This window comes from Hermetia illucens, chromosome 5 (genome assembly GCF_905115235.1).
Source record: "Hermetia illucens chromosome 5, iHerIll2.2.curated.20191125, whole genome shotgun sequence".
Lineage (NCBI taxonomy): Eukaryota > Metazoa > Arthropoda > Insecta > Diptera > Stratiomyidae > Hermetia > Hermetia illucens.
In genome coordinates, this window is record NC_051853.1 from 71,256,021 (window position 1) to 71,271,002 (window position 14,982).

The 14,982-nt window shown below is 41.5% G+C and overlaps 1 protein-coding gene and 1 long non-coding RNA gene across 3 annotated transcripts in view; one reads left to right on the forward strand and one right to left on the reverse strand.

Moving 5' to 3' along the window:
* The window catches only part of LOC119658283 (protein lozenge), a 126,240-nt gene that overhangs the window by 21,584 nt on the left and 89,674 nt on the right, over positions 1-14,982 (reverse strand). The gene's annotated exons all lie outside the window — the stretch shown is intronic.
* LOC119658284 lies at positions 301-9,910 on the forward strand. Its single transcript, XR_005250210.1, has 3 exons — positions 301-574; positions 9,546-9,635; positions 9,742-9,910. It is a non-coding gene; the product is annotated as an uncharacterized LOC119658284 (long non-coding RNA).

Consider the following 14,982-nt stretch of genomic DNA (forward strand, 5'->3'; position numbering starts at 1 on the left):
TATAACAAAAACACAAAACCTGCTCTAGCTGAAGTGTTCAGCTTCTGGTTTCCCGACTTGTTTCTTCCTACAAAGCTATTTATTTCATGCATGTATTATACTTGCTCTACTAAGCTGCATACTCCTTTTTCAGTGCTTTAGCTACTTAGCTTAAATTTAATGAATATCTGAACTTCAACCAGTTATATAAGTGGAAAAAATAAAACTATCGTGTCAACGTAATTCAAATCGTGACAATTTTCAATGTTGTTTTGCTTTCGTGTTCTCCTCGCATAATTTATGAATGCAGCAAATGCAAGAGAGCAGAAGCGAACCCCTTTTGTAACATAATCATTGATGAAAAACCTGGCGGATTGGAGCCCTGGTGATCGGCGTAAAAAATATGCAATGTGTTCAGCAGATATTAATTTCATCGGCATCACATTATGCATCAGTCAAATCGCTCAAGCGAAAAATAATTTCTTTTTTACTCTTCAATAATTTACTCTGCATTCGCAGCTTGAAGATGAAGTAAACGTGACGCTCGAGTGTATCTAATTTTGCAGGAAAACTCAGGCTAACTGCACCACGAAAGGTACGCACAATAATAAATAAAATGACGGAATTTTTCAGTTTCACAAATTTGTATCCATTGCAAGTGGGTACTTGATGGGGTATTTGATTACAAACTATGATTTGATCTCAACATGAACAGGGACCCTCTCATTGTAGGCAAAAATGTAAAGTGAAACGATAGGAGCTGCGAATTCCCATCGAGTGCACAACAGTTTTGGGAATTTCCACTTTGAACGGATGTTGGTGGTTTCTTTAGAATAGGGATCTGACGTTCAATATCAGATGCTCAGTGAAATTTGAATTATGCATGGATTCAATGTGATTTTGTTAGTCCGGCCGGATATTTCCTTGAATATTCATAAGCTCAAGATCCGTTGTGTGTTGTTCAACGCTGAACACATAGTTGTAACAGATTGATCCACTTGAAAATGTAGATAGATGCACTCACACGTTTAAGTAACAGATAGAAGAGATAGAACCAATTCACATATTTATTGAGAAATTACGCGGGCGTGTTTTACCGCGTAAAGAAAAAAATACAAACAACTTTTCCATATGTTTACTATACAGAAGTCGTAAACTGAAGAAGCTTAGTGGAAGTGATTGGACGGTTTTTCTTTTTCGCTAATACTTTATTTTAATGTGAATTTTTTTATACCGATATTTCGGGAATTTGTTGCTTTTTTCAGTACTATAGGTCTTACGAGACGTATAGGACTGCAGAGGAAATAAGTGGTTCCCGAAATATCGGAATAGAAAAGTGCGCATTGAAATAAAATACTAGCAAAACAAAGAAGAACCGTCCAACCACTGGGGGCTTCAGATATGAAAGGTTTTGTGTTTAATTAAGTGGGGAACCTTGAGTGCACGTCTTTCATTCATTTCATTCAATTGTACCTCTAAGTGTGGAAATGATTGAACGTGTTTTTTTCTTCACTAGTGCGCATATACGGATATTTCCGGAACCAAGTTTTCCCTCGTTGCATTGCCTTTTTGCCTGACGCAAATTTACGCCACTCACTGTATACCTGGAATTTCGTAGTTTCCAAATGTCCAGCACATTTTGAAGAAAAGTTCGTGCAACAGACAGACACGGTCTTCAATGGCAGATGAGCGGGTAATATACGTACAGTGACTATAAAGCTACCATTTTCCAGGTGAAGCTTAGACTGAGAGCAAAACATACCTAGACAAATAAGCAAATATTCGGAGAAAGACTATTGCAGAACACGCTGCTGACGGAAACGCAGAAGAAAAGATGACGCAGGTTGTTAGAAAGATACAGAAAGTATCTGACGCTTTTATGCTACGCCGCATTGTAGTCAAGAAACGAATGCCCAACTACTGGTGGAATTTCGAAATTTAAGAATTTCGCAGTCTACCTTAAAGCCTCAGTCCAAATAGCAGGAACCGATCTTACTCTGAAGAGTTGCACAATCGATATAGAAAGTTGAAAAACGAACTGCAAGCAGCCATCTTGAGAAGGAAAACTGGACACTACACTGGTTACAGAACAAAACGGACATCGACTCATAGGAAGGCGTGTATAAGGGGGTCATGTCATGAATCGAACTTACCCACAGTTGGCTGCCTAAAAAATAAAACTCGAGGCTTAGATGACACCCCGAATAAGGCGCTGTTTGTTGCAGTTAAGACAGTTCCAAAGTGACTTCAACATTACAGCGTGCTTTAAAGAACGGATTTTCCCAGAAATGTGGAAACTAGTGTTAATTCCGAAGCCAAATAAGCTTTTGGGCGATCTTTCATCTTTTAGGCGTATGTGCCTATTACATGGCCTTAGTAAATTTTTCGAACGGGTAATCTACAGCATGCTTATGCCCATCACAGAAAGAGAGGGTGGACTTTCAGATAGGCAATATAGTGATCAGTACAGTGACGAAAATAGCGGAGTCATCAATAGAGGCCAATAAATCTTGCGCGGTAATTATTCTCGTCTTCAATTCTGCAAGTTGGAGCAAAAACATAGAGGCTTCGGGTAAATTAAGCACTCTCCCCTACCTGGTGCGTATAGTCATAGGATTCCTCCGGGAGAAGCAATTGCGTTACGTTTCGGGCGATGTGTCTAGGACACATCAGAAAAACAGCGAGATTCCGCAAGGATCAGTCCCCGACTCTCCCCTGTGGATAACAATGTACGACAAAATTTTTAGGTTACAGCTCCCAAAAGGGGCGCTATCGATTTCGCAGATGAAAGGGTGACTATCGTGGTATAAAATGTTAAGTAGATCGAGATTTTGACAAACGAAGCCATTTGGGAAATTAGATATTGGCTAAAAGGCGCTGGTCTCGCGCACGCAGAGGATAAAAGCAAGCGAATTTTGATCACTAAACGATGTTTGCGATAAACATTAGGATTGGCGAATACAGCATACATTCGCAAGCAGCGCTCAAATACATACGAGTCATTAGTGGTCACATCTTGAAAGTTTAGCGATAAAGACATCCAGAATTACTACATTTTTGGCGAAAATGTTATCGAATATAGGCGACCCAAGGTAAAGCTCCTTATCTAGAGTGTTGCTTTATTCAGTTCGTGTCTGGGCATTGAAACATAAAGATAATAGGAAAAAAATTCAGGCCCATACCGATTAGGAGTATTGCGGACACCGTGCGCCTACCGTACAACATCGGACGAAGCAGCATGAACAATAGCAGGCATGGTTCCCATCGAAATCTTAGAGAAGGATAGACACCTCTATGAGCCAGATCTCTCAAAGTCCATCTTCCAACACCAAAAAAAAAGACAGATTGATAGTAAATCGATTTTAATGGGGCTTTGTTCTACACAAAATTTTAATAAATATTCAAATCTATGCGTGGAAAATGTTTGTTAGGAGACCCTTCCTATTTATTTTTTTTCGAAAGTTATTTGTTAAACTTCTATAAACTCAGATTGGATTGGAAGCACTTCATGCCTCTCATGTATAATCAGAGTAGATCGTGGAATACTTTCAAATGCTCTCTCCAGACCTCATTTCGCGCTTAAACACTCTGAACAAGAATGAGAATCATACGACCTTGTTATTTACATAAGTATATACATACATTCAATCATATCTACATTATCATGAGTATTTATCCATCCGCACATCTAAAGAATATTAAGGTAGTTGATCACACCAATTTGTAGAAGGTAATTTCGCGGGAAGCGCCACTTGTTGGTTATCATCAACCACAACGTTAACTGGCTTGGTCAGCAGCATCTTAATCTCACCATCAATTTGCGTGTGGGAAGATACCGGAGAAGATCACCTGTAATCATGATTAGTTCCGACAATGTTTACCCCCGGCCTCTTAACGAAAGCGAAACTGGTGTGTGGTCACTAACCGGTCCCGCCGAGTCACATCTTCCGCTGTGTTTTTATCACCTGTAAACGAGGTACCAAATCACAGTATCTTCCCAAAGCATTTCCGGAGGCAACCTATCGCTTACAGTATCTCCGCTATACCTGCTGCTAAATAGGCAAAATATTTAGAAAAGATTAGTGACTCCAAGGCGCGGACAAATGGCGCGATGAAAATGTATAATGAGAAACCGGCAATGCTCCAAGTATCTTTACAGCAGGTGAAGAAGTTTAAATTACAATTTGTTATAAAGAAGCTTTTCTAGTGGACCAAATTAGTGGCATTTCTAAGAGTTTACACCAATGAAATGTTAATTTAATACATCCAGTATAAAGGTAATCTACGTAGTACATACATGAAGTTAGTCACCGAAGGATTCTGTGTCGGATTCGAGCTTTTTATCAAACACGATTACTATATCCATAGCTAAGTGAACAACTACTTCAGACGCAAAGTGTATATTGTATACAAATTGTGAGTCATTTTGAAATCAAAATTTGGAGGTTACTTTGCGACCAATTCGCAGAAATTATGACGATCGAAATCTGATGGCCAAATAAAAGATTTGCGCCAATTGTTTGAATTTGGTTGTCAGCATACCAAAGGAATAAAAGATCACTGGAACTATATCTGAAGCTTTTATTGTTTGTTAATTGCATATTTTTATGTTTTGTTCATTTATGTGCAAGCATTGCCCAGTTCTTATACTGACCGGTACACCACTCACCCGGGTATGATCAATGAAAATAACAAGCCATCACTGTTATTCCCTACGAGGTTTGCATTTTAATTAAATGTAGATGAGAGTGTAAAACGTGCAGATGACTGCGTCAAAGCAATTTACTCGATAAAAATACATTGGGAGTAATAAGAAATGATTGTATTTTCTTCCCGGGCCTAACTATCCATATAATGTTACGCACAAGACACCGAGCAACTGTGCATGGGGTTTTCCCAAAATTCGTGTGAATTTCAATTGATTTGAAGGTTTTATAGTGTGGCGGCGACCTTCAGCAGAAATTATTTAGATTGTATGGTTACCAAGAATTGTGGGTATGTGACATTAGCCGATAGTCAGGTTCATGGTCTTTTTGGCATAGGAACATATGAAAGGATACAAATCTATCTCATAGAATAGAATAAAATTATTCTAATTTTAGCCTTTCTTGATTAAAAAGAAACAAAACTTGGAATTGCTTCGCACAGTGGAAAACCTTCAAGGAAGATCAAATAGTCCGAAAAAGTAACTCCACATGGTGGTACCGTGAAACATTAGCCCTTGCCACTGAGGCACTAATAGACTAAATTTTAAAACACGACCCACTATACAAGGTATCCCGTTTATGATGATAAAAATTTTAATAGTGGATAGTACCTTTTGTTTAAGGAAAATTGATCCGTGGAATGGGCACTTTATCTCCATCACTTCAAAGATTGAAGAGTCGACAAAAGCTTGCTATAGCAGCGCAGAGAGGACTTTTGACGCGGAATTACCCTAACTTGATGATGTTGAAGTATTTATATTTCCAGATTTTAGACAAAACAGCGAAAGTGGGACTAACTAGTTCGGTGCCGCCATCAGTAGTAACAATGCTACCAAGCTATTAAATCAATCTCCTCTAGCCATTAATGTTAATTAAAAATGAGAACCCCCTCACAATGCATTAGATTGGAACGAAAGCTTTGCTGAAGAAATGTTATACTGGAACAATCTTTTCTTTCAATAAACTATTTATTTGTAAGCAATGAACGGTCATTACGTACATATATATTATTGTCAGCCGTTTTTAATGGTTTGTTGGAACAAAACCTTATTATGTTAGCCGATCAATTCCGAAGGCTCTATGTGGACCCTTTTATTATTGCTTTTTTGGTATCATCATCATCATCAACGGCGCAACAACCGGTATCCGGTCTAGGCCTGCCTTAATAAGGAACTCAAGACATCCCGGTTTTGCGCGGGGGTCCACCAATTCGATATCCCTAAAAGCTGTCTGGTGTCTACGCCATCGCTCCATCTTAAGCAGGGTCTGCTTCGTCTTCTTTTTCTACCATAGATATTGCCCTTATAGACTTTCCGGGTGGGATCATTCTCATCCATACGGATTAAGTGACCCGCCCACCGTAACCTATTGAGCCGGATTTTATCCACAACCGGACGGTCATTGTATCGCTCATAGACTTCGTCATTGTGCAAGGGGCCAAAAATTCTTCGGAGGATTCTTCTCTCGAACGCGACCAAGAGTTCGCAATTTTCTTGCTAACAACCCAAGTTTCCGAGGAATATATGAGGACTGGCAAGATCATAGTCTTGTACAGTAAGAGCTTTGCCCCTATGGTGAGACGTTTCGACCGGAACAGTTTTTGTAAGCTGAAATAGGTTCTGTTGGCTGACAACAACCGTGTGCGAATTTCATCATCGTAGCTGTTATTGGTTGTGATTTTCGACCCTAGATAGGAGAAATTGTCAACGGTCTCAAAGTTGTATTCTCCTATCCTTATTTTTCTTCGTGTTTGACCAGTGCGGTTTGATGTTGTTGGTTGATTCGTCTTTGGTGCTGACGTTGCCACCATATATTTTGTCTTGCCTTCATTGATGTGCAGCCCAAGATCTCGCGCCGCCTGCTCGATCTGGATGAAGGCAGTTTGTACGTCTCGGGCGGTTCTTCCCATGATGTCGATATCGTCAGCATAGGCCAGTAGTTTAGTGGACTTGAAGAGGATCGTACCTCTTGCATTTACCTCAACATCAGGGATCACTTTCTCGAGGGCCAGGATAAAAAGGACGCGTGATAGGGCATCCCCTTGTCGTAGGCCGTTGTTGATGTCGAAAGGTCTTGAGAGTGATCCTGCTGCTTTTATCTGGCCTCGCACATTGGTCAGGGTCAGCCTAGTCAGTCTTATTAATTTCGTCGGGATACCGAATTCTCTCATGGCCGTGTACAGTTTTACGCTGGCTATGCTATCATAGGCGGCTTTAAAGTCGATGAACAGATGGTTTCCATCGCTGGCCGCAGAGAGAAAAACCGGTTTTTTTTGCTGATTTGCCTGGAGTGAAGCCTCCTTGGTATGGGCCAATGATGTTCTGGGCGTATGGGGCTATCCGGCCTAGCAAGATAGAGGAAAATATCTTAAAGATTGTACTCAGCAAGGCTTCATCCTGCTGACTTGTTGGTAAAATTTCCGCGCCTGGTGCGGTTGCTCCCTGTACTTTTCTAGTTCATAGACTTGTTGGTTCTGCCAGGCTTCCTTTTTCCATCTGTGAAGTCGCTTCTCCGCTCGACGAAGTTCGTGATAAGTCTCTGCGCGTGCCCGCGTTCTTTGAGAATGCAACATTATGCGGCGTTCTTCCATTCCGTTGCTAGCTTACATTCATCGTCAAACCAGTCGTTCCGACTCCTTTTGCGACTGGGGTCAAGTATGTTTGTGGCCGTATCCATGATAACTTTCTTCAGGTGGTTGTGAAGATCATTTGTTGATGCTTCATCTCCACGTCCTCTGTTGACTGCTGTTATTGCGGCGTAGGTGTCGCGGAGGGTTATGTTGTGGATGGCTTCAGTGTTCACTCTCACCTGATTGTCAGAAGGGATTCTAGGTGGTATTGTTATTCGAGCTCGGAGCACCATGCCAACTAGATAGTGATCCAAGTCTATATTGGCCACCCTATATGTTCTGACATTCATCAAGGCTGAGAGGTGGCGGCGTTCGATCAACACGTGGTCAATTTGGTTGAAAGTGGTCTCGTCTGGAGAGGCCCATGTATGTTTGTGGACCGCTTTCCGCGCAAACCAGGTACGTCCAACAACCATTTCGTGTAACCCTGCTAATTGAATAATCCGCAGTTCGTTATCATTTGTTTTTTCGTGTAAGCTATGGGAGCCAACGTATCGCCTGAATAAGGGCTCCTTCCCTACTTGGCTGTTAAAATCCCCAAGTATGATTTTAATATCATATCTGGGACAGGCTTCGAGGGTTCGTTCTACTGCCTTGTAGAAGGTATCCTTCTCCGACTCTGCAGTCTCCTCTGTAGGGGCGTGAACGTTAATGAGGTTTATATTTCTAAACTTGCCTCGCAAGCGCAGAGTGCATAGCCGTTCGCTTATGTTTTCAAAGCCGATAACAGCAGGTTTCATTTTTTGGCTGACTAAGAAACCTACTCCGAGAACATGGTTTACTGAGCATCGAAGGCATCTATCAATTTATTTACCTAGGAGTGTGGTTTCTGCTGACTATGGCAACGAACTGGATGCTGCTCGAGGCATTAACAGCGCTTGATCCGCTTTCGCTGAAGTGTCTAAAATCTAGAAATGCAGTTATCTCAACACTAAGATTAAGTTGAGACTGCTCTGTTCTTTCTGTATTGCTATATGGAAATAGCACATGGAAAGTGACCCCCACTGTCACTCAAAAGTTACAAGCCTTCTTTCAACACCTGTCTGCATCGTATCCTCTGAGTACGCTGGCCTGAGCCCATTTCAAACAAAGAACTCGTTCGGTGCAGGCCTAGCGCACGTATGTACTGCGATCTGATTCCGGAAGTTGAAGCGGATAGGTCAAACATTAAAGAGGAGCGACAAATGCATTGCTGACTACGCCATGCAGTGAAATGCGCTCTCCCAAGATGGCCGACCAGTGAGTCGTCCGAAGGGCACTTGGCGCAGAGCAGAAGAGGAGTACAGGTTTCTCAGGAATCGGTCATGAAAGCTGAAATGTATTTCAGGTAATCGCGGACGATGGTGCATAGGTATGCTGATCTTCATTATATTGCTGTATCGTCACCGAGTCATGGCAGGATCAAAGCCGCTTTATGTTTTCAAGAAAACGGCCTCTCGCCACACCTCTTTGTTCTTGTCAAGGACACTGTTGCACGGCACATTCAACGTCCAACACTCTTTTCCTTGCGTCTCAAAACAAACAAGACTAAAATAAAAGAGAGGTTATAAATATCAACATTATTACATCATCATCATCATTACATGGTATCCCAAAATTTACGCAAATTTTGAATTAAATAGAAAAGCCAGTTTTAAGTATAACATGGGATCGGATGGCTCAAGTGGTTAGAGCGCTGGACTGCCATAGCAGAAGGTCGCGGTTCAAATCTCGCGGGTGGCAGAGGGATTTGTTATTCTGACTGGATGTCGGATACCAGTAGACTCAGCTGCCAATGAGTACCAGAGTCAAATCGGGGTAATAATCCCAGGCATGCACAAAGATGACCACATTGCTTTCGTACTGTAGGGTACCGTTGCGGTCTTGAATCAAGTGCTTTAACACACTTCAACTAATCCAATATGGATTATTATAATGGGAATCCAAAGTAGTGTGTAATTGTTTGCAATTCTTGTCCACGACGCCGAAGTGATGTTCGCGGATTTTCAACAACAACACTGCTTTGATTTTGGCATTTGAACGGCTTTTTTGGACGACCAGTGTATTTAGTGTCTCCAACTAATTCAGTCTTCTTGAATTTTTCAATTAATCTCTTCACGATTGATGAAATCAAAAGACTATCCCGACCATACTTTATTTGAAATTTTCTAACTGGACCCGCCAAACTTTAATTATTTTTGAGATTATATTTACTAATCCTAAACTGTCAATTGCAAACTGTTTCTTTTTAGGATTGATTGCACTTTACTGAACAAATGGAGGTAATTCAAATCTTGCATTAATTCTGGGACACCTCATATATTATTCGGATAACATATCAGGTAAACTCAGAGACATTTTATAATCTCTTAAAAATTTTTTTAAGCTTCAAGGATTTTTCTGTTTTAACATCAAGGGTTAACTTTACGAATATTTTATATTCAACAGCTCGAGAGCAATAAGCATGGATACCATAGGCCACAAATTTATTATAAAGATGAAAAAAATCCCCGCACTCCATCAGATACTCATTTTAAATATGCATCCAATATATGTATGTATTTATGCTCAAATGCATACTTGCACATGCTTCTGTAAAAAAGTGCATATTCACATACTATTAGGCACTGTCCACTCAGGATGCCAGAGAAGGGTAAAACACCATGGTGGAACTCGGATTTGGCAAAAACAGAGGAGAACGACAAGGATGCTCCTTAATCGTGCTCTGAAGGGCGAATCAAGCACTAGCTGGAATCGCTATAAAGAGGCACAGAAGGCTCTAAAGAAGAGCATAAGATCGGCCAAACGGTCATCTTGGAGACGCTTTTGCGAAGAGACTAACTCTCTTGAGGCAACCTCAAAGCTGAAGCGGATTCTGGTCAAAGAACGTAGCCAGAAACTGGGTTACTTACGTTTACAGAATGGGAAGTACACAGAAAGCGATGAAGAAACGGCAAATCATTTGCTTGAAGTACACTTCCTAGGCAGCATCCAAAATCTAATCTCGGGGCCAACAGGTGCATACAGCCCTCAACCGAGAGATTGGAATCTGGCATGCAAAGTAGTATCACTGGAGCGAGTGAAATGGGCATTTAACTCGTTCCACAGATATAAGTCTGCAGGTCCGGATGGCATCATTCCTGCGCTAGTAATAGAAGGAATGGATGCCCTGGGTCGACACATTCGGAATATATATCGGGCATGCCTAGCACACGCCTATATTCCAATTAGATGGCGGGATGTGAAGGTGTTGTTCATTCCCAAACCAGGAAAACCCACCTACACAGACGCAAAAAGCTTTCGACCGATCAGCCTAACGTCCTTTCTGCTAAAAGGACTAGAAAGATTAGTTGATCGGTTCATAAGGGATACATACATTCCTAAATGGCCACTTCACCATAGGCAACACGCCTACCAGAAAGACAAATCAACGGAGACAGCACTCCATGAACTTACGGCAAAAATTGAAAAGGCGATGTCCGATAAAGAATACGCTTTAGGCGCATTCATGGACATCGAAGGTGCCTTCAATTATGCCTCATTTGCGGCAATTTGTGATGCGGCAAGACAGCATGGAATCGAACCGCTGCTAATCAGTTGGATCCTTCACATGCTAGAGTGGAGAAAAATCCACATATCGGTCGGCCAGAAGTCTATTGAAGCAGGATGTCTCAGGGGCTGCCCACAGGGAGGGGTTCTCTCTCCACTGTTATGGCTCTTGGTGATGGATACCCTGCTGTGGCTCCTGGAGGACAAAAAAGTCTTCGCGCAAGCATTTGCGGATGACCTAGCCGTAATAATCACCGGCAAGTTTGCGGACACAGTATGTGACCGCTTGAGTGCAACTCTGCATGTAATCCACAGCTGGTGCCTCCGCAATGGACTCACAGTGAACGCTAGAAAGACTGGACTAGTTATGTTCACTAAGAACGTCAGGTGGGGCAGCTATACGCTACCCACCTTAGCAGGGGCGGAAATCCAGCTGGCACAAACAGTCAAGTACTTAGGAGTACATTTCGACTCCAAGTTAACGTGGAAGCATCATATCCAGGAACAATACCAGAAATCCTGCAGATTGCTCTGGTGCTGTAGGAATGCGATAGGTAAGACCTGGGGACTTTCACCTAAACGGATATATTGGATGTATACATCCATAATAAAACCCATTTTGATGTATGCATGCATCGTCTGGTGGCCAAGACTGAACTTTGCTAACAGCAGGAAGCTGCTAACGCAGATTCAGAGACTTGGTTGCCTAAGTATTATTGGAGCAATGAGTACTACCCCGACTGCGGCACTTGAAGCCATCCTAAATTTACTCCCCATCCACTTGGAGGTGAAACGGAAAGCAGCCAACGACGCATATAGGCTCGATACCATTGGGGCGTGGAAAGGCGGCCAATCCAACGGGCATGCGTCTATATGGAAATTCCTTGAAAAACATCCGGTAGCCCTGATGCCGACCGATCATATGGTTTCCAGATTCGTCTTTGAAAAGACATACACTGTCGTAATCACCGAAAGAGAAGAATGGTCGACAAGTGGCCATGAGTCTTTTCAGATTACAGACCTAATAATCTTCACCGACGGGTCAGTCACGGAGGATGGATCGGGTGCAGGCGTGTTCTCGGAGAATCCGATTATAGAACTGGCCCGACCCCTCGGAAAAATGACGACCATATTCCAGGCGGAGATATATGCCATTTCATTGGCAGCAGAAGAATGTCTGCGACAAAAATGGACGGGTCGCACCATTCGAATCTGTTCCGACAGTCGGGCGGCATTATCGGCACTGGATGGCAACAACATATCAAGCCAGTTGGTGTGGAGTTGTCATCAGGTGCTGCTGAAACTTGGCCGACTGAACGAAACATTCCTAATGTGGGTGCCGGGGCACTCTAACATCGCCGGTAATGAGGGGGCTGATAGACTGGCTCGCCGAGGGTCTGGATCCACAATGGTGGGCCCAGAACCAGCTCTTGGAATCCGACCATCTACTGTCAAGTCTACTCTGAAAGGTAAAATTGCAAGGATTCACGCAACCGAGTGGAGAAATTTGGACTCTTGCCGGCAAGCGAAAATCCTTGTGAAGGAGCCTAGGGCCACTAGAGCGGCATTTTTGTTGTCCCTTAAGAAGTGGGACATGAAAACCCTAGTAGGGCTTTTGACGGGACACTGCCCCTTAAACTACCATATGGAAAAGATTGGGGTAGTGGTTTCGGCTGTGTGCAGCCAATGTGAGGAGGAAACTGCCCTGCACTTTTTATGCAGCTGCCCGGCATCCTCAGATCTCAGACGAAGACACCTTGGCAAGGTTTTCTTCAATGAAGAATCTGCACACTCTCTGCCTCTTGAGAATGTTCTCAGATTCGCTAAAGCCTGCGAACACCGTAGGCGGGAAGCCATTGAATAGGCAACTTACGGGGATAGTACAATGGGCCTAATAATGGCCTGAGTGCTCGGAGCTGCGGCTCCCCCCATTTAACTAAACTAACTAACTAACTACTATTAGGCATGCGTTTAGTCTATTCTTCGGACTGAAAATGACAGTATGTAGGAGTGTGAGTTTTCCTTAATTAACGAAATATTTGAAATGACTGGACGGTCTTTTACTTTCTTTCTTTCTCCATTTTATTTTAATTTTCCAATTTGTTAAAATATTTCGGGAACCACTTGTTTCCTTCTTCAGTGCTATACGTCGTGAAGGAAACAATTCATCAACACTCACCAGCGACGAAACAACCGGAATCCGGCCTAGGCCTGCCTTAGTAAGGAACTCCAGACATCCCCGATGTGCGCGGAGGTACCAAAGGAACAAGTAGTTCTCGAAATATCGGTTTATGTGTATTTAAATAAAATACTAGCGAAATAGAAAAAAAACCATTCAATCATTTTGACTAATTTAATAGCTAGAAACCCCACAAAAACACTCATAATAAAATATGAGCCAAGCAGTGAAATCTAACTATCGTTTTCACTACACCCAAAGATATGAGGGCTTCATACTCTTCGGTGATTAGTTCTTAGCACAGAATTCATTAGAAACTATTGGCAGGTTTATGATATTCAACTCTATGAAATGGAAAGTTATATTAAAGTTTTTTAGTTGGTATTACTGAACATAAGGCCCTGGATATTTAAAATCTAGTACCAAAATGATGCATTTAATGGGAGGGTTCTTAGTGCTAATATTAGAATCTTACAAATTATGTAATTCCGTAATGTAACAAGAGTTGAGACGGATTCGTCACTGTGAAAGCCAGATAGATTGCGAGGAAATAGTGTTCTAGTATTTTCATATAGATACAGTTGTATGATACATGATAGACATGATGTAACATATTCAGATTTAAGGCAAGAACTAGACTGACGCGTATGTAAATTCCAAAAACCTCAAACCCAGCTTGATTGAATTTGCAATGATTAAAGCGATTACAGTGAAAATTGAGAAAAGACCCTTCTCCTACATTTCGCGACAATTGTAGCTTTTCCGGTGAATCATCTTGTTATTACTAACACCAGATACTCACATAGATGATGCCTTGAAAATCTATCGTAACTGTAATTTTATTTCCGGTCAATTTCTGGAATGTTAATTTATAGCTTTATCATTCGCTATCCCATTTAGTGAACGATTTTATGTTGTCTCGTATATTAGTATTATGTAAATTCAGAAACGGCAGTTAATTATAAGATACAAAGCCGAAATCTGATTCATCATAATTCCTGGGAAAGATTGGACGTATCTGCGCTAGAGAGGACTAACCTTGGTTGTAACATGGTAAATTGAATAGCGAGATTTCCACTTTTAGTTTCAATGCGATCAGGGTGAGTTGTTTGATATACGTAGGTATGTGAAAAAAGAGATATTCGAAGTGTGGATTAAAGTATTTCAAAGTCACTGAGCGGAAATTACTGATTTTTCATAAGCATGTCTACGAATAATTTTCAATTTTCATTTATTACAAAAGAAATAAGAGAAAGTGCTGAAAGTTATAAACCTTAAATATTGAATGCCACTCCGGGTCGCCTCTTTGTTGGGTAGTTCGGTAGAAGCTGTTCTCCAAGTAAACTTTATAATTATATGGCTACCACTTCAAACACATTTCCACCGGGGCTGAAGGCAGGAAGATTGGCTGGACGGGTTACAAAGCATAATATTATGTTTCAATTTTCCAATCGAAATGCGAATGGGATACTCACGCATCCTTTATTAGTGGGTTGAAGCGCAAAAACTTCTGCATTGATTTTCCGCCAGCGTTCGTTGGAACTAACTTGCTTGAACTGAACACATACTCGTATCTCACTACACCTTGCGGTTACCACTGCATATAATTATTTACTATTTGACCATAAACGACTAGTTAAACATTCATTAGTCAATTACATTTATTTCAAGCGTTTCTTGACGATGAGGGATTGACTTTCAAATTAAAGTTTCTTCAAAACAAAGGGTTGGTTTTCCGAGGACTGTTTTCTAAAACAATGCATTTGTGAGTGTAGGAAATCTTTTGTAAATTTATACAACTGAAGGAAATGGGGGCTCCTGGAGGAAGTTTTGTTCTAGTTTTGCTGCGTAGATTATTCCTGTCGCAAAAGTGTTGAGTCCAGTAGTAGTTTAGCAGTGCATCGTTCGTTATTGCTTCATTGTACTCATACAGTTTGTATTCACTGTCGAGATGATTGAAA